Raw genomic sequence first — 26,578 nt, 5'->3', positions numbered from 1 at the left:
CCATAGTTTGGTCTTTACTATAGTTAAGTCATCTGGGTTTAAATATGAAACTAAAATAGTGATTAATCCTAACTATGGTTTACTGAAATATGCCAACCTTGTTTCAATAAACTATATTTAAGATTAACCACAGTTTGGGGTTTGGACTTAGCATAGAAAGGAAAGAACTCAGGAGCTTAAGGTTCGCTATAGTTCATGACGTCATGATGAACTATGGTTTGTCATTATGACCAAACTAGAGGCTCCAGTTCAAAACAAATATGGTTAACAAAATATGGTTTAGTGTGATGTCTATATTGATAGGCCATATTTTATGATTGATCAAAAACCTAACATCACAAGCAACTCTTTTGAACTGGGCTTGCAAACCGCATTTTGTGCTGAATGATTTGACATGATATACCCAAACTGACTAAACGTAGTTAGGATTATTGCTCTGCCTCCAGAGACCCTGGCACTTAGAGACCAGAATGTTGAGCAGATGAAAATGAAAGCAGAATAGAACCACTAAACCATAATTTGTACATTTTGATGCTCAGACTGTGGTTTGGGTTCTAACATTCTTCTCACCAGAAATTAGGCTGTTTTCTCTAGACAGCAGAATCCAAAATACTTAATGCAGCCCAGTTACAGCTCAGTTAATTTTGAATATTTGGATTTAAGAAAATTAGTTCTGATTGTAGCATCAAATTCTGCATGCTGATTCCATTATTTTACTTTTTACGTTGTCAAAGTATAGACATGTGTCCTCTCCAGTTGCCCCTGGATCTTCCTAGCATGTATATGTTCATTCATTTAAATAGTCACAATTTTAAATTGCTGATTAATTGGCCATGCAATACACAGATAAGCTCAAAATGAAATCAGGAAAGCAGAAACTCAGATGAGACTAGCTGGGCATCTCTAAATAGGCAGTGGCTACCCTACTATGGATGCCAAGGCAGAATCATTTTGAAAGAGAGCTTGATTTAAACAATGTGTTTATGAAAAACTAGCAGTCTGACAGAGGATACCTTCACACAGCAAACATTTTTCCAAGGCAACCCAACAGGACAGCTTTAGGGTAATGCTTTGTGTATCCTACAAGTGAATTTGCTGTGAGAAATCACTCTGGTGTTAACTATCAGCTCACTAGGCTCTTTCCTATGAAAGCTCATGGAAGTAGATATAATATGGACTATGTCTTGGACTAGACATCAGCCTGGGCTGGCTTTGGCCAGTTCCAGACATATGAGGAAAAATAGTCTGATCATTGCTACTATTGAGAGTAACACTGCTTGCATCAACTTTTCTGTCCTTGCATCTTTACAGACAGGATGATATTTGAGCCAGCAATATCTGTTACTAAAAGGTCTATAATAATCAGGGCCTGTACCAGGCATGACTGGACACTTGGGCACCAGCCTGCCCTGGGCCCACGGTGGCACAGGGCTAATAAACCCACCCGTGTGCCTCATCTACCTCTTGTGTTCTGTGAATGATGCCTGCCATCAACCAAGATGGCTGTGAAACATCAGCCTCTTAGGGAAGCCCCTAGCACTGTCTTGGATTATGGCAGGCATGCACACACAGCGTGCACGGCATTCACACTGATGGGAGAGGTAGGTGGGGCATGTGGGCAGGCTTATTGAAGCCTGCACAGTCTGTATTGGAGTGTGTGTGGGAGCTCCCTCTCTGTGATCCGCAGCAGGGTTTGGTTGCAAAACCCAGTGCTGCCGCGGATCACAGAATGGGAGCTCCACCCTCCCACCCTAAGGAGGGGCCCCTAGGGACCCCTCTGGACTGCAGGGGGCCTCGACCAAGCCTTCTGGCACTGGCCCTGATAGTAATACATATTGCAGATAAAGACCTTAGCGTCGCACTTGGGGTCGCCTTGAGGTCACCTGGAGAAGAAGATCAGAAGAAGATCATGGAAGATTTTTTGTTCTTATTGTTTTGTTTGGTTGTATTATGTTATTCTTAATGCTGGTTAGATATTATTTTATTGTTTAGTTTTTTATATTCTGTATCATTTCTGTGTAATTTCTGTATCATTTTGCTTTGTACATCGCCTAGAGTGGCTGATGGCCAGCCAGATAGGCGATTAATAAATGTAATAAATAAATAATAGACTAAAGTAATTTTCCTTGTAATTAGCAAGGGCATTATGGTATAATTAAGGAAATCAATTAACAACATTTTAGGAAGTGCATGTTGACATCATACTACAACACAATCTTGTCTGTCATCTCCTTCATCCCCACCCCCACTACCTCTTCTCATTTTGCACTTGGATGCAGCAGATACTCAAGAATACAAGACATGCACTTTGCCTCAGTTGAGAATTATTTTCCAACTCACAATTTATTCATAGCAGCATTAGTTGGACATGAAGTAGCAGGAATGCATCTGAGTTTGGACCACAACTGTGAAGTCCTGAAAAGGTATATAGCCAAGGTTCCAGGACAATAAAACATTCTTCATTAACAGGATATGTGACTCAGGGTACAATCCTATATTAACTTCTTCTGAGTAAACATATATAGGATTGCACTGTTACATCCTAGCCCTATTCCTGTATAGGAAGAAGAATCAACTCTCTGAAATCAGTTTCTGATTGAAATTAGACACATGCCTAGGATGATTTTAGGATGTTAATGAAAATTTAAGAGGGCCTCAGCTATTTCATAATGTATACTGAATTGTGTAATTTGTGTTTAATTTAAGATATGTATGCTTTTTAATTGCTGGCTGGCTGGCTGGCTGGATATATTTATATTTCTACCATACGCTTTGTTTTCTGAATTTTTTATTCTACACTGCTTTGGAAATATTTATCAGGAAATGGTTTATCAATTCTTAAATAAACAAGAACATAAGAATATAAGAACATAAGAAGAGCCTGCTGGATCAGGCCAGTGGCCCATCTAGTCCAGCATCCTGTTCTCACAGTGGCCAACCAGGTGCCTGGGGGAAGCCCGCAAGCAGGACCCGAGTGGAAGAACACTCTCCCCTCCTGAGGCTTCCGGCAACTGGTTTTCAGAAGCATGCTGCCTCTGACTAGGGTGGCAAAGCACAGCCATCATGGCTAGTAGCCATTGATAGCCCTGTCCTCCCAATGTCATCTCCTTCATCACCACCCCCACTACCTCTTCTCATTTTGCACTTGGATGCAGCAGATACTCAAGAATACAAGACATGCACTTTGCCTCAGTTGAGAATTATTTTCCAACTCACAATTTATTCATAGCAGCATTAGTTGGACATGAAGTAGCAGGAATGCATCTGAGTTTGGACCACAACTGTGAAGTCCTGAAAAGGTATATAGCCAAGGTATATACCCAAGAAACCCAATGTATACTCAGAAGAAAAAATATGTACAATGTCTTTAGGCTCTTCTAGGAATGTGTGTAGAGGACTGCAGCCTTAGTCCATAAGATGCACTGATGGCCACCAACTTGAATGATGTTAAAAGAGGATTTAGACAAATTCCTGGAAGATACCTTTATCAACCACCAGGAGCAGCCAGTGGAAAGGCGGTGCTGCAGCGGACTTGCTCTTTCAACACCAGTGTCCCTGCTGCTGACTGGGATGGTGCAGGGGTGAGGTTGGCACAGTGTGGGCACACTGAAAGGAGTACCAGATTGCCAAGAGACCGGGTCTGCTCCAGCACCCCACCCTGCCAGCTGTTCCTGCTAGCCATGATGACTATATTACCTTAAGTATCAAAGACAGTCTTCCTCTGAATAGCAGTTGCTAGGAATCCTGAGTGGGAAGTGTGTTGCTGCACTCATGTCCTGCTTGTGTGTTTCCCATAGGCATCTGGCTAGCCACTGTGAGAACAGGATGCTGGACTAGATGGGTCATTGATCTGATTCAGCAGGGCTCAATCTGTTTCTTAAACCAGACTAGATTATCAAGGGCAACCCAGAATCTTGGTTAGGGCACACAGGAATGAAAATTAGGTTCTTAAATTGCCCCAACAGGTGAGAGGGTGGTAACCAGACAAGGCTCAAGAGGCTAAAATCTGTTTGGACAGATTTATTTTAAACACATCAACAGGAGACCAGTGAACTCATTTCAATTTATGAAAGATATGAGCATAAAAATATCAAACACAAATCAACAGTACATATGCCAGTGTTTACTCAGAGGTAATTACCACTGTAATCAGTGGAGCGTTTTCTCAAACAAGTGTGCACAGTGATGCAATCTAAGGCTGCAACCCTAAACCCATTAGGTGATACCCAAGTAAGTCAGAGAAAACCCATTGAAATCAATGGACAGATTATTTCATTCTATCAATTTCAATGAATCTTCTCTGAGTATGACTTACTTGGATATCACCCATTGAATTTAGTGGGGCAAGGTTTACTTCTGAGTTAACATGCATAGAAATGCACTGCTCAGTGGCCATGAGTTTTACTCCAGTGCAAAATAGAGTCTAGGACAGAAAGAGGCTGGATAAAAACTAAGACAGCAGGTGTATCTGGATTCGGAGTGAGATATTTTAAGACATTCTATACATCAGTTAATCAAAACATTTCTAAGTGGTGTGCATAACAGAGTAAAATAATCATCAACAATATACAAACAAAATCAGCAGAATTCAAAAACAGGTATATGAGGGTTAATCGGCACCTTAATGAAATGCAAGCTACAAAGGCAAATCCTCAATGTCTGGACTTCTGATATACTTGGGAGCAAGCTGCAGATATGAATAAAACTAGTTTAACTGATGTAAAATGGGAGGTAATGCAAAGTAAAATGCTTTATCCTAACGATGAATATCATGAATCCATATCTTATTTTAGGCTATAATCCTAACCCTACTTACCTGGGAGTAAGCGGAACTTAATTCAATAAAACAACTTCTGAGTAGATATTGCTAGACATTGCAGCCATATTCTCCCAAAAATCTAGTAAGGAAGGCAAGAGTTAATGAGAGCACTTTGCCCAATGCTTTGTAAACAAGTAGAAATATTTATGAAGCCCTCCTACACTCCAACCCAACATTTGGTCCATTGTGCAACACTCACTCTTTAGGAAAAGTAACTGTTTAATTAAGTATTCAGACTTCCTGTATTTATGCTATTAATTGTAATGGTGTTCTGTTCCTTGGGTACATCTCCCTGGGACACCCGCTCAAAGATTCTCTGACGGATGGTGTTTATAAATTAAAGCAAAGGCTGGTACTTTATCATTTCCTCAAGTTCTCTCCTTTTAATCTCTTTTTCTTGACTTAATCTACTCTAGTCCAGTTCCTTCTAAAACAGATATATCCCCATCAGTCTCCTCCATTTGTGTTGACACTTCACTTCTCTCTGAGCAGATAAAATGTGCCATCCAATGAACAGCACAATACCTGATGGGTCTCTTGCATGCATTCACCCTCCAAGACATACAGCCTAACAGCTGATCTTTTGGTTGAACTGAATTGTTACCACTGCCCTCTAGTGAGGGCATGAATAAAAATTCAATGAGTGGGTTCAGGCCTGCTGCACAATTATGAAAATTTAAATAAAAACACAGCATAATGCTTTCGCATGAATAATCCTCAAGCTTTAACTCTAATCACTTTTGCTATGCTTCCCTGAAAATTAAGAGCTGTAAAGAAGTAGAATGCAAGAATTATGTGTAATTAAATAATAACCAAAAGGGAATGTGCTGCAAGCAGCACTGTGCACAGCTTGTTGCCATATCTTTAATCCCTGATGAACAGGTCCGTTGCCAATGTACCACCCTATGGTCTCCAAATGTCACAGGTAAGTTATAAATTCTTGAAAACAGAATACATAAAGCAATCAGAGTGAAGAGACAGATGGTTCTTGTGGTTGATCTGCCCTCTGGCTGATGTGTCGTAACTGCAACTTAAAAAAAAATTAAGATGACTAAATCTAAGGTGCAGAGATGCTTCATACACTTACAGTTTTAACAGGTGGACAACAAACACTGAGCAGGTCCGCACTTGTACCCCAGAGTGTGGGAAGTAGATACATTTACCTCCCATATGTGCACTGCATAAACACACTGTAGTGAGACATGACTGCAACTTCCTCTACATCAGGGATTGGGATCTTGTGACCCTCCAGATGTTGTTTACTACAGTTTTCATCAGCCCCCCCATAGTGTGGCCAATAGTCAGGGACTATGGAAGTTGTAGCCCAACAATTTCTTAAAGGGGCGGGTCACAGATTTACCATCCTTGCTCTACACCAATGTTTCCCAAACCTTTTTATTTTTTTTGTTGCTGGACTACAACTCCCATCAGCCCCAGCCAGCATGGCCAATGGTCAGGAATTATGGGAACTGTAGTCCAGCAACAAAAAAATAAAAATAGTTTGGGAAACACTGCTCTAAACTACAAAGGGCTTTTCATAGTGAAGACTTGACTTCTGTCAAGTGATGACTTGGATGTGTGAAACAGCCACCCCAGTTCAAGCACCACGTGCAGACCTTGTGGTCACATGCACACTGTACGTTTCAAACACTGTTATACCACTTTTCCCTCCAAAGAATCTTGGGAAATGTAGTTTAAGGATGTTGGGAAATGCAGCCCACTGTGAGGGGCAAACTACAAGTTCCAAGATTCTTTGAGGGAAGACATAGCTGTTAAAGTGGTATAAAAGTGCTTTAAATGTATACCATGGAATGTGACATCTGTCACCTCATCTCAGACAATGGAAACAATTCACACATTCAGCTGACAGTCAAATGACAAGTCAACAAGTTAGCCAGAGTTTCTTAAAGAAAAAAATAATAATTTATGCCTTGAAACTCCCATCCCTGGAACCTTCAAGACAGCTAACAACAGATTGCTAAAGACACTTGGTTTTCAATGTTATAAAACGTCCAGCTAAAAACTCTATTGTCAGACAGCATAGTAAAAACCTATGATAAACATAATAGGGACCAAAGAATTGCCCAAACTAAAATATAATGAAATAATACTTTTTAACCAACTACAAAACAAAGAATGAACCATCCAGGCCTTTCAGAGGAAGAAGTTGAGGAATCAGCAAAAGGGAATGTGCACAGCTTGTTGCCATATCTTTAATCCCTGATGAACAACTCACCCACCCACCATATCACTGTTGTGGTGGGACCAGCACAGAGCAGGCCTCCTCCAAAGATCTGAACGGATGGGCAGCATCACAAAGGAGAAAACGTTGCCTCATGTAGCCTGGTTCCCAACCTGGTGCCCTCCAGATATTCTTGGCAACAACACTCAGCTGTGCTGGCTGGGGCTAATGGGATTTTGTTTTAAATTTAACCTGACCTTCATCAAACAAGTAATTCAGGGCAGGGTACAATCAAACTAACAATACAACAATTCCAGTTATATATACATGTATACTGTATATACATGTATACACACACACAAACATATATATACACACATGTATACACACACATATATATACATGTATACACACACACACACACACACACACACATATATAATCAGTATAACGATGACTCCTATTTAGTATCAAAGTGTCTACAAGCAGGCTTTTTGTTGGTACCAGCTGGATTTCAAGAGGGAATGCATTCCAGAGCTGGCACTGAGAAGGCCCTTCACAATTTGTAGAGATATGAACCTCAAAGGTAGACTAATAAGTAGGACATCCCCAGCAGATCTTAATGCCCAGGTAAGATTATTCAGGGAAAGGCTTTCTTTCAAGTAACTGGGTCCCAACTCATTTAGGCCAGTGTTCTTCAACTTTTGGTTGGACCACACCTCCCATGATCTCTTGACCATTGGCTAAGCTGGCTAGGGATGATGGGAGTTGTATTCCAAGAACATCTGGGGACCTAAAGTTGAAGAACAGTGATTTAGGGCCTTATAAGTCAGAACCTTGAAGCAGCTTTGGTAGCATATAAACAAGCCAATCAATACTCTTGCCATAGCATTCTGCACCAGCTGTAACTTCTGAACTGTTTTCAAGGACAGCTTCACATAGAGTGTATTACCACTGAACATTATCTAATCTGAATGTTATCAGAAAGCGGATCACTGTGGCCAGGCTCTCTCTGTCCAAGAACAGCCATAGCAGGCAGACCAGCCAATAGGCACTATGAGCAACTGACAGTACTTGATCTTCAAGTGTCAAAGGTGAATCTAAGAGCATCCACTTATTACATTTATTCACTAATAGGCAAAAACCCTTGCGGTTTAATAATGTACCTATAGCTGACAGCTATTTCTATCAAACTTTAAAAAGCAGGGAAATTGGGCAGCTATAGTGAATACACCAGGGGAGCAGGACACATGACCTCCTCTCTGAGATATTGTACTGCCCTACAAATTTGTAAAAATGCAAACACAATTTGGGTTGGTCTTTCACAGTCCAATCCACTTCCTGTGTAGCTTGGAACACTACACCATCAGAGGGACTGCAACCCTATCCAGAACACGCTGTTTATCCAAGTTGAACTTCAAAACATCTGGACAGTACCAGGTTGGATAAAGGCTTTAAAGGAAATAACCAACACTTTCAGGTATGCTTAGAAATTAATAGAAACCAACTAAACTGGTGCAGAGGTGGAGTTAAGTGATCTAAAGTACTTGTTTTGGTTTGAACTCTCATTGCTTTATTTTGCACCAGCCAAATTGTCAAACACTTTTCAAAATGCAGCCCCAGTCAAAGTGCATTGCAGTAATTCAGTCTGGATGTTTCTAAGCCAAGTGTCAATGGCCAGATCTGCCTTCCTCAGGGAAGGGCACAGCTAGCACCAGCCTAAGATAAGCAGGAACATTCCTAGCCGCAGCCATCCCAGAGCAATGCCAGGTCCAAGAGGATTCCCAAACTGCTAATCTGATTCTGCCCAAGGAAGGGAAGTGCAGCTCTGACCAAAACAAGCTGTCCATCTAAAACTGGATCAGATTTCCAAATGACCAAGAGTTTGTGGATTAAGCCTCAGCTTGTTTGCCCTTATGCAGTCCTTCGCTGTTACATTTAGGACTTCCACTGCCTCCCTTGGATGCCATCAGCATATTGAAACTATCCAGCTCCCCCCCCCGCCCATCAACTTCTCCATGGGGGCAATATAGAAACACATAGCACCCTATAAACCAATGGCTATTCTGCTGAGAAGTATTCCTAATAACTCCTTCAGGAACCTGTCATCCAAGGAGGATTGGAATCATAGAACATTGTCTCCCAGCTCCATCCCAACCAGGCATCCCAGCAGGATACCATGGTAAAAAATATCAAATGTTGCTGTGTATTATTCTAACAGAAAGGACAATGAAAACAGAAATAATGAACATTTACATTACCATATATACCAGTGCATTGGTGAAGATGCAACTAAAAGCCAACAGTCTAACTAAAACATACCTTGCAATAAGCCTATTTGCATATGAAACACCTTCAAATGAAAATACCTTATGATTTCTTACTGAATATATAGGAAAACTTTTAATGTATAGCAACACAAGAGCAGTTACTAAATGGAAAGGGCAATGCAACAAGCATTGCATAAGTGTTCTGCATGTGACATAAATGCAAAAAAACTTTTTTGCAATTTTTCAGAGCAAAGTCATTGCTGATGTTGTCAAATGATAAGCCACGACGTTTATCACTTTCTGTTCACTTAAGACTTAGTGCAGACAGCTTTTCTTATACCATTTAGCTGTTGTTGTTATGTGCCTTCAAGTCGAATATGACTTATGGTGACCTTATGAATCAGTGACCTCCAATAGCATCTGTCACGAACCACACTGTTCAGATCTTGTAAGTTCAGGTCTGTGGCTTCCTTTATGGAATCAATCCATCTCTTTTTTGGCCTTCTTTTTCTACTCCCTTCTGTTTTCCCCAACATTATTGTCTTTTCTAGTGAATCATGTCTTCTCATGATGTGTCCAAAATATTATAACCTCAGTTTCATCATTTTAGGTTCTAGTGATAGTTCTAGTTTAATTTGTTCTAACACCCAATTATTTGTATTTGCAGTCCGTGGTATGCACAAAGCTCTCTTCTAACACTACATTTCAAATGAGTGGATTTTTCTCTTATCTGCCTTTTTCACTGTCCAACTTTCACATCCATACATAGAGATCGGGAATACCATCGTCTGAATGATCCTGTCTTTAGTGTTCAGTGATACATCTTTGCATTTGAGGATCTTTTCTAGTTCTCCCACAGCTCCCCTCCCCAGTCCTAGCCTTCTTCTGATTTCTTGACTATTGTCTCCATTTTGGTTAATGACTGTACCAAGGTATTGATAATCCTTGACAAGTTCAATGTCCTCGTTGTCAACTGTAAAGTTACATAAATCTTCTGTTGTCATTACTTTAGTCTTCTTGATGTTCATCTGTAGTCCTGCTTTTGTGCTTTCTTCTTTAACTTTCATCAGCATTCGTTTCAAATCATTACTGGTTTCTGCTAGCAGTATGGTATCATCTGCATATCTTAAATTACTGATATTTCTCTGTCCAGTTTTCACACCTCCTTCATCTTGGTGCAATCCCACTTTCTGTATGATATGTTCTGCGTATAGATTAAACAAATAGGGTGATAAAATACACCCTTGTCTCACACCTTTCCGATTGGGAACCAATCGGTTTCTCCATATTCTGTCCTTACAGTACCCTCTTGTGCAGAGTATAGGTTGTGCATCAGGACAATAAGATGCTGTGGCACCCCCATTTATTTTAAACCATTCCATAGTTTTTCATGATCTACACAATCAAAGGCTTTGCTGTAATCTATAAAGCACAGGTTGATTTCCTTCTGAAATTCCTTGGTCCATTCCATTATCCAACGTATGTTTGCAATATGATCTCTGGTACCTCTTCTCTTTCTAAATTCAGCTTGGACATCTGGCATTTCTTGTTCCATATATGGTAAGAGCCTTTGTTGTAGAATCTTGAGCATTTCTTTATTTGCATGGGATATTAAGGCAATAGTTCGATAATTACTGCATTCCCTGGGATCCCCTCTCTTTGGAATTGGGATGTATATGGAATGCTTTCAGTCTCTGCGCCATTGTTTTCTTAGTTGTCCACAACCAATTCTTGATCTTTATCAGCAGCGAAAATGACCTCTCTCCTGAACTCTTTGTTACCATTAGACTCAAAAAGGACTTTGATATTGCCTCTGCATTATTTTTGTCATATCAGAACAGAGTCTGTTTTCCGTTTCCTTTCTTTTCAGATCAACTATGTATAACTTGAAATGTAGTTTTAAAAATGTATTTAGAGGCCCTTCATGAACTGAGGCCCTAAACTGTAGTTTACTCAGCTTCTCTGTAAATCTGGCACTGCCTCCAACACTTTGCCTTAAAAATGACATATTGAGACTTCCGGGAAGGGTGACTTAGCCTGTGCCTGCTTTTGAGACGGGCTCCTGCCTCAAAAGAAGCTTATTCAGATATATCAGTCAGTTTTTTCTTTTTTTTTTGACTGATTAAACTTCTCCCGGGTAGGGAGAAACGAAGAGATTAACCTCAAAGCCTATTTTTGTTGGGACGACCAGATCTCATTAATTTATGGGACGAGGTCCAGCCGACGAAGGTGGGACGGATTTTCAACAGCAAGCTCTATCTGTTAAAGCGAACGTTCATCTTATCTTCTAAGAGAGAACGCACTAACAGGCAAGCACCCTTCTTTCTATATTTTTCTTTTACTTGACTTAAATTGTTGCTGATTAAAAGAGATTTGCCAGATTGATCAGTTTTTGACATCTCACTGGGGAGCCATAACTTCTCTCTGCTACGCACTAATTAATAGCTTATCTCTGTTTTTGTTGCAAAAAGCTGTCCTGGATTTGCATTCTAAAGATATACACAGAAGAGGGATTTCTATTCCAGATTTTTATTTTGAAAAATATTATACTGTTTTGAGACTACTCTCTTTTTGGTCTATTTTATTTTGACGAATCTGTTTCTTGACGATTGCCATTAATTGTTTCGATCCTGGGAACTGCATTTTGTTTACTTAACTATTGGAGAGATAAGGCTGTCTGCTCTGTTTATACTGTGATGTCACCAAGTTTGGAGTATTAACCCAATTGTTGCTGAAATAAGAAGTGGTTTTCCTATATTTTTCTTTTAAAATGGCAATTAAGAAAGTGGCTGAAAATCTGGAAATAACTATGTTTCAGAAAATAATGGATGAGATTGAGATAACGAAAATTGAATTGAGTAAAATGAAGCAGGAGATTAAAGATATAAGGGTCCCTGTGAGAGAGGTGACCCTGGAAGGGGTCCCTGTGAGAGAGGAGACCCCGGAGATTGGAACAGGGGTCCCTGTGAGAGAGGAGACCCTGGAGACTGGAATAGGGGTCCCTGTGAGAGAGGAGATCCCGGAGATTGGAACCAACGTGGAACAGGAACAAGATTTGGAGTCTATGGACTTTAGAAATAAAATCTATTGTTTGGAACTCAATGTTATCTCTGAAGAAATGAATGAAGATTCTAGAGATAAAGTTATCAATGGCATGGATAATCTTCTGGACTGGAATGATGTGATGGAGCCCAATATAGAGAAAATCTATGGAATTAACTGCAGCCATGTGACAATGGAAAAACTTTTAAGAGATGACCCAGTGTATTTTGAAAAAAAGAACAGAGATATGATTTTACAGCAGTATTTCAGCAACCTATTCAGAATGGATGGCAAGAAAATATTTGGGATAGAGGTAATTCCCATCAGACTCTTACTATATGACTATGGCTTTGACAGCAAGATTATTATGGAATACTGATAATGGAAGATTGGATATTGAAATTACTGGACTTAACAAGACTACTGAAGATGGAAGATGGAAAATGGAACTAATAGAGATAATAGAACAATGGCTACTGAAATTATTGAACCTAACAGATTCTGATGTGATGGATTAATTGAAATGTTTATTTTGACTATGGTTATGACAATAAGATTATCATAATTAGTAATGAGATGGATTAATCGATATGCTTATCTGGAAAAAAAAATTGATAGATATATTTCTTAAAGAATTGAAACCTCTCTTTGACTTTTTGTGGAAAGAATAAAGTAATGTTTATGAGATTTGATGATTAAGTAAGATAACTACTGGAGGAAAGTGATTTTATAATATGACTTAAGAGACAGGATTGTTATATATTATAGACTTATAACTGATTTGATCTTTGACAAATGGGAAGTCAATATTTTACTCTTTATTTTTTATTTTTGTTTTTTTTTTCTTTTTTTCTTTTTGTTTAACTATTTTTGATTTTGTTTTTTGTCTTTGAATGTTTTATGATTTTGTCTTGTATGTTTTATGAAAATCTGAATAAAAATTATTGAAAAAAAAAAAAATGACATATTGAATACACAGTTAATCCAAGCAGTGGAATCTAAAGAAGGCTTTTTTATAAAAGTAAAGCATCACCATAGCATGTAAAGTCAACCTTGCGTCTCATCACAGAATCCTTTATCCCCAGGATAATCCCTTATCCTAAACATTCATGCTGGTTTATCTGCTTGTAATGCCAGGGCAACACTTGTACAATCCCAGAATCATGCCAAAGCTTTTGACAATGTATAATTATGTGCTTTAGTGAAGCGTACAACAGGCAGAACACCTCACTCAAGCAGATAATCCTGTGTTATGTTTGACTGAACCAATGGGAAGCTAGCAAAGAGATAATGAAGAGAAAAATCAAATAGAACTTCAAAGGAATTCCTGGCTATTTTGCATATTTGAAAATTAGGCCAAGATTTTACATCCTTGGTTAACAACTACTAACCATATTTTGAGCTAAGCAAAGACCAAAAAGAAGGCCTGCCACATCGGCTCTGCCTGCTGACCACGGATGAGGATAAATTTGATTCAGTTCACATTTAAAGTTGAATTTATCAAATTTGCACTTTCTGAAACAATATGGAATCCAAAACACAGCCATCCTTCAAAATTCACACATTCAAATTTTGTGGTGCTCCAACCAAACAAGGTTTACAAAAATGCACATTTTAGGGGAAAGTGTTCATAAAAATGAATATATTAGTGAAAATAACATACAAAACTGCAATATATTAGGAGAAATTGCTTCAAAATGTATATATGAGTCAAAACTGCACACAAAAATGTGTTTATTACGACAAATTCACACTAAAGTGCTGAAGATATTTCGTGAGGATTTTTAAATGCAGACTGCTGCAGAAATGTGGAGAACTACATTTACCCCCTTTAGGATGCACACCTTAATGTGGTGAGGGGGTTTGAAAGTGTTGAAGAAGCTGAGAGCAATGCCGTCAGGAGTCTTCTGCCTTTGATGTTGAAGCGTAGTAATGCTTGTTTAACCTTTACCTTTTGTGTCTGGTTTATTAATGAGTTTGTTCGTTTATGTATTTTAGCCCCTGATGAAGGCAGGAGTTTTTCCAGCCGAAACGCGTTGGGCATACCTTTTAAAAATATTTTTACAATAAATCTCCAGACTTTGATTCACCCACATTTGCCTCTTGACATCCTGGTTCCCCCCCCCTTTTTTTTTCCCCTGCTGTGTCCACACATAGCCTTCAAAACGCACCGGGTTTTTCCACAGTGAGCTTTTATACATAGCAGCTTGCATTGTATATACCTTTGCATGACAATGTCATCTAAAACAACAGCTACTATCCGTGTTGTCTGTATGTACAGGTGGATCTGTTTTCAAACTCCCCTCAATTAGTGTTTCCACAGACCTTTATTTTATGCAGTCTTTCAAAAGAGAAGTTCTGGAAACTTGTGTGTTGATCTACTGATGTACAGGGATAAATACCGGAATACAGAGGAAGCTAAGTTATTGTACTGCTTCCTATTTCGCCTATTTCATTCATAGACAAATTAAACATGGTGTGGGGGAGTCGCATAGCCCTGCAGCTTCAGTAGATCTGCCCCAACAGGAGGTGACCCGAGATAGTACACATGTATGCAGCAAATGCTTGAAAAGTGCATTCTTGGCACAAAATGGATTATAACCATTGCAACAGAATGCACTTTAGACTTACAAGTAAAGTGGGACAGGGGCAACATGGTAATGTTGTGTGTACAGCCCCCACCCCCAAGGTTCTTGCATCAAGCACTGAATGCACATTATCACACAGTGTGCACATGCCCCAAGATAGTCAAGTGATCAACTGAGAATAATAAAGGAAGAACTGTGCTCTTTGTTGTTCATACCGTTGTGTTAGAATTGAGTTCACATCTAAAGGTGAACCTACCTAATTTGCACTTTCTGAAACTATATGTGAACCGAAACACAGCCATCCTTCAAAACTCACACTTCTCTGAATTTTGCAATGCAGTTCTCCAGCCAAGTAATGTGTACAAAATGCATATACTAGGGTAAAGTGTGCATATTAAATCTTAAATTCAGTTCTACACATTTTTGCGATTTTTAAGAAAAAGTTCTTAATGAAAAGTAGTATGAATTACACCTAATATACATATTTTTGCAAAGCAGTTTTCCCTAATATAATGCATTTTTGTATGTTATTTGCACTATTATATGTATTTAATATTTAGATGTGAGCAGGGCCCGTTAGGGATGTGGCCTGCTGAGTGGACACGGCCTATGAGAGTCCCGAGGGTCAGATGGAGCAGCCTGGAGGGCTGTATTTGGCCTGAGGCTTCCCACCCTGCCCTGGGCTAGGAGGCTCATACCTTCTTCACCCAAGCTTGCTCCATTCTGCTGTGTGTTCTGCCAAAGCAGCTGGCAGGGCATTTTGGGAAACAAGTTATTAAACCTAAGAGAAGAGGGGTTGGTGAGCACCAACTTGTTCAGTTTGTCGTGCGATGAAGAGGCGCAAGGCAACCTCAATCAGCTTCTGGCAGACACAGCCTGAAGAAGGAAAGGGAACGCAAATGCCGTGAAAAGTCCCTTCTTTTCAGCAGTTGTCTGACTGAAGCTACCTGAGTAGCTTGTGCTCAAAGCACAACGGAAAGGAGCTGCACTTCCTCCAGGAGGGCCTGCCTTCCAAAGATAAAGGAGGATGGAGTGCACCACTCTTCTCTGCCGGGGACTGATGAAGGAGAGTGAGCTATTGAGATGAGTGTAAGGAACTGTGCAGTTAGGACATCTTGCCCAATGGGGAGAAAAGGAATAGGAGCATCCATTTTGCATGTGTTAGGTTTTTCTCAGACTTGCCCCAGGCCACCTTTATGACTGTATAAGCTTTTATGAACAGCATGTGTAAACAGGGAATGAACACAGAACTGCCTGCTGCTTGCTCACTGTGCTGCAAAGTTAAGAAAGGAAGGAAAGGTATTATGGAGCTAGAAAGGGATCATTGGACCCCTGGGGCAGGCTGTGCTTGATGGCAGAATTGCAGGCCATTTTGGACAGGACTCTCATCTACTGACCACACAGCCCTGCATTTGATTTCTGATGGCATTATGGTTTTCGCAGCCTAAGAGAGGAAAAGGATTACTCACACCTTCTTTCTTCTTCCAGCAGTTGCATGGGTGGCTTGGCCCCGTTAACCTATATACCTCCTTTTTGGAGTGACAATAACCAAGTGCTTAGGAAGATGCAATTACCCAGCCATGAAATCCAACACAGCCATACTCCAATGCTGTGTCTTATTCTGGCAAAGCTATTCATCCCAGGCCCACTAAACCAGGCAGATAGGGACTTCACTGCAGATTCTGGTAACAGCTCTGAATTTAAAGGACGACTAGAAGAAAGGCTTTGCAAGCCCTGGGACTCCTCCTAGAGAAGACAGGTGTTGCTGTAACACAAGGGTGCACAACCTTTCGTGTGCTGAGGTTTGCATTCCCTCAGGAGCAATCTGTTGAGGGGCTACATTCCAGCAATGGGCTGGGCCAGAGACTGACCCAAAGTGGTCAAGGTCTCCAGCTAGACAGATCTATCTTTCAGTTCCTTATTCTTCAAATATTAAACTCAGTTCTCCCTATCACATCAGTTTCCACTTTAAGAAAACAGCTTTCTCTAATGAGCAGCTTAGTGCTTATTTCTCCTAGTGTTCACATTTTTGTATGCAGTTTTGGATGCCTCATGTCCATATTTTTATCAGCAATTCCCCCTAATGTAATACATTTTTTGTTTGTTATTATCACTCAAATGCCTTTCTACACACTTTCTCCCAGTGGATGCATTTTTATTTTTATTTTTATTTACACATTTGGTAGGAGACTCACATCACAAATTCAGAGAAGAGTGATAGCAAAGGATAGCTGTGTTTCAGACTGCATATTATTTTGGGAAGCACAAATTAGGTAGATTCATCTTCAAATGTGAACTAAATTATATTTCTCTCCCATCCTTAGTAGGTCCACCCATTTCTCTCTCTGTCACCCCCCTTTTCTTTCTGTTATTTCTCCCCCCCCCATTTTTCCTCTCTTGCCAACCATCTTTATTTTGTTTAAGACATTTATGTACAACTTAATCATTTCTAAGCAGGGTACATAAAACAAATCATACATAAATGAAATAATAAGACAATAAAATCATCATAAAACCAAACACTACCTTAAAATTCCTGCTGGAACATTAAAGTTGTGTGCCTTAAATTCAACAAGGAGGGTACCAGTCTAATCTCAAGTAGGAGGAAGTGCCACAGGCTTGGGCCCACTACTACACAGAATGCATGGTTTCTAGACATTAAGGGATGCGCATCTGAGGGGGCAATGGTCTCAGTGACTGGGCCGAATATAAGGGATCAGACAGTACTTAAGATATCCTGGACCCAAGTTGCTAAGGGCCTTGTAAATTAATAGAAGAACCTTGAACTTGGCCCAGTAACATATGGACAGCCACTGCAAGCTTTTAAGCACCGGAGGTATGTGCTAGCAGTAGTCTGTCACCATCAACAGTCTAGCTGCAGTATTATGCACCAGCTGCAGCTCCTGGACCAGGCACAAGAGTAGCCCCACATAGAGTGCATTGCAATAATCAAGTCCTGAGGTTACCAATGCAGGAATAATGAAATAAGGCCAATAGCCACAGGTTGTCCACCCGTGACATCGCAGATTATATACCTGAAATGAGCTCTTGTATTTCCCAGCAACAAAATGGCATGGAAATTGGTAGTGGCATTGAATGGCTTCAGATTGTACCCTCTGTTTTCCTTAGGGCTTCTCTGATGGAGGAGAGGAGACAAACTGCTTTTAGTGATGGGAAGTGGGATGAGTCAGTCTGTGCTCTGAAGGATTTGAATTGGCCTTCCTGGGTTTGGAAGGGAGGGGGAAAGAAAGAGAGGGCAGAGATATTAAATGGGAAAACCAACTCTCAACCAGTGCTAGGTAAACAAGTTTAGCCACCGTTACTAATGTAATTATCACTGTATGTTCCTGTACTGCCAAAAGGGCAATGGTTCTCTTTAGGATTCAGGTAGGCAATGAAAGAAACACCATGTTTGCTCTTTAATAGGTTTTATTCAGAGGCTAAGGGTCTAAACAACAAGGTAAAGCAAAAGCAGATAATCTTAGAGCCCTTTGGCTAGGATATGAAGGATTTCAGTTGCTGAAGAATCCCCACTGTTTAGCAACAAATCCAAACTCCTGTCAGTCAAGGCACATCCTCTTAAGGCCTCTCCTTCTCATTGTATGCAGTTAGGGTTCTCACTGAACCAGGGATACTGTCAGGCTTATATATTATTTCACAACTACTGAAACTTAACATTCCATTCTCGCGGCTTTCATAGAATCACATAATAGTAGAGTTGGAAAGGGTCTTTAAGGCCATCGAGTCCAATCCCCTGCTGAATGCAGGAGTCCAAGTTAAAACATACCCGACAGGTGGCTGTCCAGCTACCTCTTGAAGGCCTGCAATGTTGGAGAGCCCGTCACCATTGGTTCCATTCTTGTACCACTCTTAACAGTTCAGAAGTTTTTCCTGATGCTCAATCGAAATCTGCCTTCCTACAACTTGGGCCCATTATTATGTGTTCTGTACTCTGGGATGATCGAGAAGAGATCCCCCTCTGTGTGACAACCTTTCAAATACTTGAAGAGTGCTAGCATATCTCCCCTCAGTCTTCTCAAGACTAAACATGCCCAGTTCTTTCATTCTCTCCTCATAGGGCGTTGTTTCCAGTCCCCTGATCATTCTTGTTGCCCTCCTTTGTACCTGTTCCAGTTTGTCTGCATCTTGACACTGTCAAGAACTGGATGCAGTACTCAAGATGAGGCCTAACAAATGCCATATGGGGGGGGAACACGTTTTGGAAACTATACTTCGGTTAATGCAGCCTAAAATAGCATTTGCCTTTTTTTGCAGCCACATTGCACATATTCAGCTTGTGATCAACAACAATCCCCAAATCCTTCTCACATGTAGTATTGCTGAACCAAGTAGCCCTCATCTTGTAACTGTGCATTTGGTTTCTTTTTTTTATCCCTGTTGAATTTAATTCTGTTGTTTTCAGTCCAGTGCTCTAGCCCATCAAGATCCCTTTGACTTTTGTTTCTGGCCTCCAGGGTATTAGCTATCCCTCCCAATTTTGTATCATCTGCAAATCTGAAAAGCACTCCCTGCACCTTCTCATTGATGTCATTAATAAAAATATTGAAAAGTACTGGCCCCAGGACTAAGCCCTCAAAACTGGGCCAAACTGGAAGGTAAGCAAGGCCTAAGGGGTCACCAACATTTGGAATTATGAGAAAGTGCCACAGGCACCAGTCACAAAATGTGGTGGGTGTGGCATAACACAAAATAGCCAAAAGAGTAAAAAAATAAACAGGATAAAATGGTGCAAGAATGCCCCTTTCCCATCAGCCACCATATTAAGGGGGGGGAACCACCTACATCAGCCACTGCTGCACTTGCTTATCGATATAAGTTTGTTGCATCTCTCCTCTACTGAGAAAGGATGGGAGGGAGGGAACCTAATCCTGGTATCCAACCTTAGCATCTCATGAAATGTGGTGTCAACTTCTAGGAGATCCCCCTCACAGGCTAAGGTCCAAGTCCCAGAAATATCAGCATCTCCCCAAAGTATTTACCAGACAGGGTTTCTTATGCAGCACAGTCCAAACAAACCAAGGTCAAACACAGGGAATCCATCCATGGTCCAAAAGCAAGGTCAAGAAACAGTCCAAGGTCAATTTCACAGGGTACCCAACAAGGTATAACACAGAGTGGCATAAGATAGGGACCAAGGAGCCAGAGCCACATTTCCAACAACTGGAAGGCTCAAGAAGGCCTTATATATTCTGGCCTCTTAAACCACACCCTAAGATGCTGGCAGTGAAGGAGTATCGGGGATTGCTTACTCACAAGAAGATCTTCGACTCTGGGTCTGTAGATGCATACTGTGCCATCACTCTTCAGCCTGGACCCCAAGCTTCTAGCACTGGCGCTCTTGAGGACTTTGGGGAGGGAGGCAGCTCCATCTTCCCCTCTGACATTTCCAGAGGTTCTTTCTCAGGTACCAACTCAGAGGGCCCTTCCAGGGGATCCTCTGCATGGAATTCAGGGGGCCATTCCTGCTCCTCAAAGTCTCCAACCTTTGGAGCATCTTGTTTGTCCTCTGAGGACTCAGGGTCTGGCACCAGGTCAGGGCTAGACATGACATGTGGACATCTTTAAGGCAGTATGTTCAGTGTAGGAGAGGCTGAGCCAATAAAAAAAAAAACTGTGCAGGAAGAACAAACAGTCTCATGCATTGTGAATTTTTAAGGGAATATTTACTATGAACTTTCACAGGCATCAGAGGAAGTACTGGCGGACACTTGGTAACCCACCTTTGTGACCCCCAGCACATTAAGGCAGAAGTGGCAACTGGACTGAGCTTCACTTGGAGAGAGTCACTCAGATGCAAGTTTTGGTAACAGTAGCCTGAGAAGTGTCACCCTGCAAAAGCTTTATATTTAAAGTGACTTTAAAATCTTCTACAACTCAGACCCATCTTTAATTGGAGGAAGAGGAATATAAAAGGAGAAAACTCATTCTGGCTGCTAGATGAAAGGCTTGAGAAACAGTTTGGACTTTGTACACCCCAACCTCTCAGGATGCTGGAGATCTTCTTGATTGCATCTACAATTGCCCATGCTTGTTCTTCCATCTCCTTCCCAGTGTTTAATAAACAGATTTATATGAAACAAATTCTTATTTCTTTTTATGAGATTGCACTAGCCCATATTTGCTTACAGAGTTGCTGTCACCATCTATCCCATTATGTCATCACCATCCAAATACTCAAAACAGCCACAAATTAAACAAGACAATCACACAATCTTTTTAAAGAAGCTCCACCACATCCTCATTGGGGCTTTTAGCCTTCTTATTTATCTTAAAGATGGAAGGTGACTAGGGAGCAAAGTGATGATTGATAATGTCAGAATGTAAATATGCAAATAAAACAGGGCAAACCATGCAGCTTAGATAACATCAAACAAACATCCAAGAACTAAATGAAAGTACAATATTGCCTGAAAATCTAATTGAAGTGATGTATCAGTTTTATTATTCCCCGATGATTGATATTTTTGTGCTGATTATATTTTATTGGACTTCATGTTTTTGATGAAATTTGATGCACTGCCCTGGAATCTTCATGATGAAGGTGGTATGCAGATATCCTCATCAAATAAATAAAATAATCAATATGAAGGAGCAATCTTTGAATCATCAGGGAAGAAGTGAAGCTGGGAGCACCAGGTCTTCTTGTTACACTGCAGCACTTCCATATTTTTTTAAACTGCCTGTTCTAAAAGGAGCTAGTCATATGTAATGTGATGGATCCATTCCTTGATCTTAGCCAGGATTGCAGAAGAGTCCATCCCAGTCCTTCTACCGGACTAGTAGGCTAGTCAGCATTCTGGGAAGAAAAATGATTTTGCTGTATGGAGCCAGAAACAATACTTGCCCAGAGTTTGTTGACTGTTCAGAGCAGCCTTTCCCAACCAGTGTGCCTCCAGATATTGTTGGACCACAACTCCCATCTTTCCTGACCATTGGCAATGCTGGCTGAGGCTGATGGGAGTTGTGGTCCAACAACATCTGGAGGCACACTGGTTGGGAAAGGCTGGTTTAGAGCTTCAAGACTTGGTGTCTATTTTAGTTTTGGAGGGTTCCTGTGCATAAAAACAGACTGCCATTTGGCCATTTTCTGTCAGTCCCTCCTGAATATCTGCTTCTTTCAGCTAGGCCTTTCTTCAGCTGTCTCTGAACTGCAAGTTCATCCTTCACTGGCCCATTTTTATTATTGCTTTCATTTTTGACTGTCTGTTTCAGGGCTGCTTGAGATGGATATTGCATTTTCCATCATGCCTTTTGAAAATGCATGTGGAGTCATGTCCCCAAAAAGGGTCATTTGTAATATCAAAACCTACAAACAAAAGTACGGAAGGCATAAACTGTAAAAAAGGTACCAGGAGCCTTGCAAGAATCAGATCTCATCCTAGCAACATTGGCCATTTTCTGGCTACTTCCCTTTCATGTATTTTACAATGTGAGCTGCAAGTATAATATTGGAAAATATTTTTAGACTAGGGTATTCTGTCCCTGTGCGGTTTGCATACCATACCCAACATCTAACCCCAGGAACACCACCACCAAACCCTCACAAGCTTGCCAAACTCCCCCTCCCCTTAGACCTGGCCAAGCGTCCCCCCTCCCGCCAACAAAGGTTGCCAGGTCTCCCCCTGTTTAGACCACCCTCAAGGAGAAAGGAAGCAGAGGAGGGAGGCGGCTGGCTGAGGTGAGCTGCACAGGAACAGCTGCCCCAACCTGTCCGGACTGTTCCTCTGTGGCTTGCCCAGCTGCCACCACTTCAGTTGCTTGTCTGCCACACCTGCCACTTGCCATGGCCCTGTAGCATTACCCTGCCACCTCTCTCATTCCCCTCCTGACACTGCTGCCACTGACCCACTCGCCCACCTGCCACTGACCCACTTCCTTGCTTGCCCTAGCCCATGGATGCTGCTATGGATGGCTGTCATGCTGCATGATGGCAGCCTAAGAAAAATATAAATATAGGAACACAATATTTTAAAGTGATTGTTATATAACTCTCATGCTCGGAACACCTCCCAGTGCATTGATAGCACTTATTAACTCTTGAATTGTTCTAAAATAAATAAAAAGGAGCCTTCCAGAAGTCATATTTGCCAAACTTCTTCCATACTATGTACTTGGAATAATGCAGAAGGTCCCAGGTTCAATCCCTGGCATCTCTAGGTAGGGCTGGAGAGAACTCTGCCTGAAACTCTGGAGAGCTGTTGCCAGTCAGTGTACACAATATTGAACTAGATGGACCAGTTCTGGTCTGACTCAGCATGAGGCAGTTTCCTATGTTCTTACGAAGCATGGACATTATAGCATATGCAGATATGCTTGTTACAATTGGGACCTGCAACAAAATGTTGCAGTGTAAAATGTTGAGCACACTCAGTCCTCACTGGGCTGTTAAGAATTCTTTTTCTAAATATTCTAAATAAATTTTTCTAAATATCCTCTTCGGATGCGTGTGCATCCAAACCCTAAGTCCACCTGCCGGGTCAAAATTTCACTTGAGAGGGACGTAGGGTTGGGCATGCAGTTCGAAATTGCACTTGCAAGCGGACTTAGGGTTTGGGCTCTATTTGGGTTGGGAATCCAGTTGAACTTGAGACATGGGGAAAAAATAAAAAAAAGAAAAAAAATGAACATGGTGAGGGGGTTTGAGTGTGTTGAAGAAGCTGAGAGCAAAGTCGTCAGGAGTCTTGACCAAGAGGCTAGACTCCTAGCAGGGGCACCCAAGGCGGAATGGTCAAAGCTGAGACAACAGACTAAGATGCATCCAAACTCAGAAGAAGGCCATGGTAAACCACCTATGAATATCTCTTACCACGAAAACCCTATGAACAGAGTATCCAAAATGCAACACGAGATAGTGCTGGAAGATGAGACCCCCAGGTCAGAAGGCACTCACCGAGCTACTGGGGAAGAACAAAGGACAAGTACGAGTAGCGCTGTAACTAATGACGCAGCTGGGTCAAAGCTAAAAGGAAGCCCAGAGGCTGATGCGCACAGATGCAAAAGGAGAGTCCAGAGTTGTACGACACACACAATAGGAACATGGAATGTGAGAAGCATGAACCAGGGAAAGTTAGAAATTGTCAAGCAAGAAATGGAACGTGTCAACATTACAATACTTGGAGTGAGCGAACTAAAATGGACGGGAATGGGACATTTCCAATCAGGCAACTACAAAATATATATTATGCAGGAAATGAGAAATTAAGAAGTAATGGGGTTGCTTTAATAGTGAGAAGTGATGTAGCAAGAGCAATTAGGAGCTACAACGCAAGGTCTGAGTGAGTGATATCAATGAGATTAAATGGGAAACTTATCAACATAACCATCATCCATGTCTATGCTCCGACGGCAAATGCAGAAGAGGAGGAATTGGAGAGATTGTACGCAGAAGTACAGGAGGAAATTGATCAAACACCAAAACAAGATGTGCTGATAATCATGGGGGACTGGAATGCAAAAGTAGGGAACAGAGAAGAACTAGGAATTGTGGGGAAATTGGGCCTAGGAGACAGAAATGAAGCAGGAGAAAGACTTATTGAATTCTGTGAAGCCAATAATTTGTTTCTTGCGAACACATTTTTTGAACAACTGAAGACGACTGTACACGTGGACATCCCCAAATGGCCAATATAGGAATCAAATTGATTATATAATTGGTAGCACAAGATGGAGAAGTTCCATACTTTCTGCAAAAACAAGACCAGGAGCAGACTGCAGTATCATGAACTGGTCGTATCGAAAATCAGAGTAAAGCTAAAGAAGACCAACAAAGCAATCATAATGCCAAATTACAATTTAAATAACATCCCAGAAGCATATAAAGATCAAATAAGGAACAGGTTTGAGGCTTTAAACTTAGTTGACAGAGAACCGGAGGAACTATGGAATGAGGTCAGAGACGTTATCAGAGAAGAATGCAAAAAGACAATACCTCTAGCTAAAAAGGGAGAAAGACCCCAATGGATGACTGAAGAAACTCTTCAAATGGTTAAAGAGAGAAGGAAAGCAAAAGCAAAAGGCGATAGAAACACAGTCAGAACCCTAAATGCAACAATACAGTGACTAGTATGTAGGGACAAAGAGAACTATTACAATAGTTACTGTATAGAACTAGAAGAGGACAACAAAAAGGGTAGAACAAGAGCCCTATTCCAAAAGATTAGAGAAATGAAAGGGAAATTTAAACCACGAGTAGGGATGTTGAATAATCAACAGGGCAACACACTGACTGACCGAGATGAAATAAAAGGAAAATGGAAGCAATACACTGAAGAACTCTATAAAAGAGATGCAAGGATGACAGATTCATTCACGGAGGAACTATATGATGAAGAACCAGATATTTTAGAATGCGAGGTGAAAGCTGCTCTTAAAATACTTGGAAGAAACAAATCACCAGGAATAGATGGCATACCAATAGAGTTGCTACAAGCTACTGAGACTGAATCAGTCCAAAATTTGACTAAAATCTGTCAAGAAATATGGAAAACTGAACAATGGCCCACAGACTGGAAGCATGCAATATACATCCCAATTCCAAAGAAAGGGGATCCCAGGGAATGAAGTAATTATCGAACAATTGCCTTAATATCCCATGCAAGTAAAGTAATGCTCAAGATTCTACCACAAAGGCTCTTGCCATATATGGAGTGAGAAATGCCAGACATCCAAGCTGGATTTAGAAACGGAAGAGGCACCAGAGATCATATCGCAAGCATACATTGGATAATGGGAGCAAGGAATTTCAGAAGAAAATCACCTTGTGCTTTATAATTTACAGCAAAGCTTTTGTATGTGTCCTGAGCCCGTGGTTCTGAAACCCACTTTGCCAGACAGTCAACTCAATCTCTGTCTTTTAGTCAGAACTATTTTATTAAACCAGGAAACACAAAGGTATACAAAAACTTAAAGGAAAGCATACAGTCTCTGGGGATGATGAACTGAGGAGGGTGATGATGAAGAAGAAGGTTGGTAGCAGGTAAATTATATTGTAGGATTGTTGATGAGGTAGATTAAATGGAGGAGAGTTACCTTCTGAGGAAGAAGCTTCTGCAAGAGGCAATTCTGGTAGAGAGATAGCTTCTGCGAGAGAGATAGCTTCTGAGAGAGAGAGAGCTTCTGCGAGAAAGATAGGTAAAAAAGGAGTGTTGTCCTCTGGTGCTACTAGGCCTGCTGCTAGCTTCACTGATGACTGAAACAAACTGAGGCAGGATTTTGGAGGGAAAAATAACTAACCAATTAAAGAGAGGGGTGATGTCACCTGACAGGAAGTTACTATGAGGCTAAGGGAGCATAGAGACAGCCCTCTAGAATGCCATAACTTAACCTAATAAATGCCTTATGTAACACAACAGAAGGAATATCTCTATATACAATTCTAACCCTGTGGAGGCAGCACAGTCTGTGTAGATCATGAAAAACTATGGAATGGTTTAAAATAAATGGGGGTGCCACAGCATCTGATTGTCCTGATGGGCAACCTGTACTCTGACAAGAGTCTACTGTAAGGACAGAATATGGAGAACAGATTGGTTCCCAATCGGAAAGGGTGTGAGACAGGGGTGTATTTTATCACCATGTTTATTTAATCTGTACGCAGAACATAACATACAGAAAGCAGGACTGGACCAAGATGAAGGAGGTGTGAAAATTGGAGGGA

The sequence above is a fragment of the Rhineura floridana genome, chromosome 4, assembly GCF_030035675.1.
Source record: "Rhineura floridana isolate rRhiFlo1 chromosome 4, rRhiFlo1.hap2, whole genome shotgun sequence".
NCBI classification, from domain to species: Eukaryota; Metazoa; Chordata; class Lepidosauria; order Squamata; family Rhineuridae; genus Rhineura; species Rhineura floridana.
The sequence above is the reverse complement of the archived record's forward strand: the minus strand, read 5'-3'. Positions refer to the sequence as shown.